Source organism: Ascaphus truei, chromosome 2 (assembly GCF_040206685.1).
Source record: "Ascaphus truei isolate aAscTru1 chromosome 2, aAscTru1.hap1, whole genome shotgun sequence".
Taxonomy (NCBI): domain Eukaryota; kingdom Metazoa; phylum Chordata; class Amphibia; order Anura; family Ascaphidae; genus Ascaphus; species Ascaphus truei.
Genome location: NC_134484.1, coordinates 150,812,579 through 150,816,401, shown reverse-complemented (window position 1 = coordinate 150,816,401; position 3,823 = coordinate 150,812,579).

The following is a 3,823-nucleotide window of genomic DNA, read 5'->3' as shown; positions in this document are numbered from 1 at the left end:
TTGCTTTAACTCTTATTTGCTCTAAAATTAGTAAAACACATTCGTTTTTTGGAATAGATATCACAGAACTGAAAATAAAATGGATTACAGTTATGTAGGTGAAACCTATTTAATGTTTGAACAATTGCTTTGACACGCATAAACATATACTGTACAGTATATTTTTTTATGCAAGTATTTCCCATTTAAATGATATGCTCATGTTATTTTTAATGTAAATGTGCAACAAAGGTGTAATAAAGGCGCTACGCCCTATGAATACCAAGTGACTAAACGTGATATAAAGTTAGGGTGACCAGATTTTGAAAATGAAAAACCGGGACATTTTTTTTTTATTGTAGTACACTTATACTTTACTACCATTAGTCCTTGTTACCTGTGTGTGTGTGTGTGTGTGTGTGTGTGTGTGTGTGTGTGTGTGTGTGTGTGTGTGTGTGTGTGTGTGTGTGTGTGTGTGTGTGTGTGTGTGTGTGTGTGTGTGTGTGTGTGTGTGTGTGTACACCTCACTAATCGAAGAAAAAAAAACCCAAATGTGAATGATTCTGTACCAATTAACCAGTGTCAGGATGCCCCTGCTTCACAATTTCTAAAGCAGCAATCCCGCCTGGGATCTTACCTGATCCGCAGTCCCTCAAGGTACTATACTGGAGGGGAGGTGTTCCCTACCTGTCTTCCGATGTCTCCTGCGTGAAACTTGAGTCAGATATGGAAGAAAGCAGAATAGGTTATTTCGGTGTAGGTATACGGCAGTTAAGATAAGACATAGAGAGGGAGAGAGAGAAACAGGGGGAGAGGGAGAGACAGGGGGAGAGGGAGAGAGAGAGACAGGGGGAGAGGGAGAGAGAGAGAGGGGGAGAGGGAGAGACAAGGGGAGAGACGGGGAGAGACGGGGGGAGAGAGAGAGGGGGAGAGAGAGAGGGGGAGAGAGAGAGAGAGAGAGAGAGAGAGAGAGAGAGAGAGAGAGAGAGAGAGAGAGACGGGGAGGGAGAGAGAGAGACGGGAAGGGAGGGAGGGAGAGAGAGACGGGGAGGGAGGGAGAGAGAGACAAGGAGGGAGGGAGAGACGGGGAGGGAGGGAGAGAGAGATGGGGAGGGAGGGAGGGAGAGAGAGAGATGGGGAGGGAGGGAGAGAGAAAGATGGGGAGGGAGGGAGAGAGAGAGACGGGGAGGGAGGGAGAGAGACGGGGAGGGAGATAGACGGAGAGGGAGAGAGACGGGGAGGGAGAGAGACGGGGAGGGAGGGAGGCGGGGAGGGAGGGAGACGGGGAGGGAGAGAGATGGGGAGGGAGGGAGACGGGGAGGGAGGGAGAGAGAAAAACGGCAAGGGAAAGAGATAGACGGGGAGGGAGAGAGAGAGAGACGGGGAGGGAGGGAGAGAGAGACGGGGAGGGAGGGAGAGAGAGAGACGGGGGAGGGAGAGACGGGGAGGGAGGGAGAGACGGGGAGGGAGGGAGGGAGAGAGAGAGATGGGGAGGGAGGGAGAGAGACGGGGAGGGAGATAGACGGAGAGGGAGAGAGACGGGGAGGGAGAGAGACGGGGAGGGAGGGAGACGGGGAGGGAGAGAGATGGGGAGGGAGGGAGACGGGGAGGGAGGGAGAGAGAAAAACGGCAAGGGAAAGAGATAGACGGGGAGGGAGAGAGAGAGAGACGGGGAGGGAGGGAGAGAGAGACGGGGAGGGAGGGAGAGAGAGAGACGGGGGAGGGAGGGAGAGACGGGGAGGGAGAGACGGGGAGGGAGGGAGGGAGAGAGAGACGGGGAGGGAGGGAGAGAGAGAGAGACGGGGAGGGAGGGAAAATTGGGGAGGGAGGGAGAGACGGGGAGGGAGAGAGAGACGGGGAGGGAGGGAGAGACGGGGAGGGAGGGAGAGACGGGGAGGGAGGGAGAGACGGGGAGGGAGGGAGAGAGAGAGACGGGGGAGGGAGGGAGAGAGAGAGAGACGGGGAGGGAGGGAGAGAGAGAGAGACGGGGAGGGAGGGCGAGACGGGGAGGGAGGGAGAGAGAGAGAGACAGGGAGGGAGGGAGAGAGAGAGAGATGGGGAGGGAGGGAGAGAGAGAGAAATGGGGAGGGAGAGAGAGAGAGAAACGGGGAGGGAAAGAGAGAGAGAAACGGGGAGGGAGAGAGAGAGAGAACGGGGAGGGAGAGAGAGAGAGAGAGACGGGGACGGAGAGAGAGAGAGACAGGGACGGAGAGAGAGAGAGACGGGGATGGAGAGAGAGAGAGAGACGGGGACAGAGAGAGAGAGAGAGAGACGGGGATGGAGAGAAACAGGGACAGAGAGAGAGAGGGAGACAGGGACAGAGAGAGAGAGGGAGACAGGGACAGAGATAGAGAGGGAGACAGAGAGAGAGAGGGAGACACAGAGAGAGAGGGAGACAGAGAGAGAGAGGGAGACAGGGGACTGGGAGAGAGGGGGGAGACAGGGAATGAGGGGGAGAGAGGGGGAGACAGGGAGTGACAGGGAGACAGGGAGACACACACACACACTGGTACACACACACACACTGGTACACACACACACACACACACACACTGGTACACACACACACACACACACTGGTACACACACACACACACACACACTGGTACACACACACACACACTGGTACACACACACACACACACACTGGTACACACACACACACACTGGTACACACACACACACACACACTGGTACACACACACACACACACACACTGGTACACACACACACACACACACTGGTACACACACACACACACACTGGTACACACACACACTGGTACACACACACACTGGTACACACACACACTGGTACACACACACACTGGTACACACACACACTGGTACACACACACACACACACACACACACACACACACACACACACTGGTACACACACACACACTGGTACACACACACACACACTGGTACACACACACACACACACACACACACACACACACACACACACACACACACACACACACACACACACACACACACACACACACACTGGTACACACACACACACACACACACACACACATACACACACACACACACACACACTGATACACACACACACACTGATACACACACACACACTGGTACACACACACACACACACACACTGGTACACACACACACACTGGTACACACACACACACACACACACACACACACACACACACACACACACACACACACACACACACACACACTGGTACACACAGACACACACACTGGTACACACACACACACACACACACACTGGTACACACACACACACACACACTGGTACACACACACACACACACACACACACACACACACACACACACACACACACACACACACACACACACACACACACACAGGTACACACACACACACACACAGTGGAGTACTGACAGAGGCAGCCACGAACAGGCGGCTCCCCGCCTCCCCCTTCACACACACACACACACACACACACACTGGTACACACACACACACTGGTACACACAGACACACACACTGGTACACACACACACACACACACACACACACACACACACACACACACACACACACACACACACACACACACACACACACACTGGTACACACACACACACACACACACACACACACACACACACACACACACACACACACACACACACACACACACACTGATACACACACACACACTGGTACACACACACACACACACACACACACTGGTACACACACACACACTGGTACACACACACACACACACACACACACACACACACACTGGTACACACAGACACACACACTGGTACACACACACACACACACACACACACACTGGTACA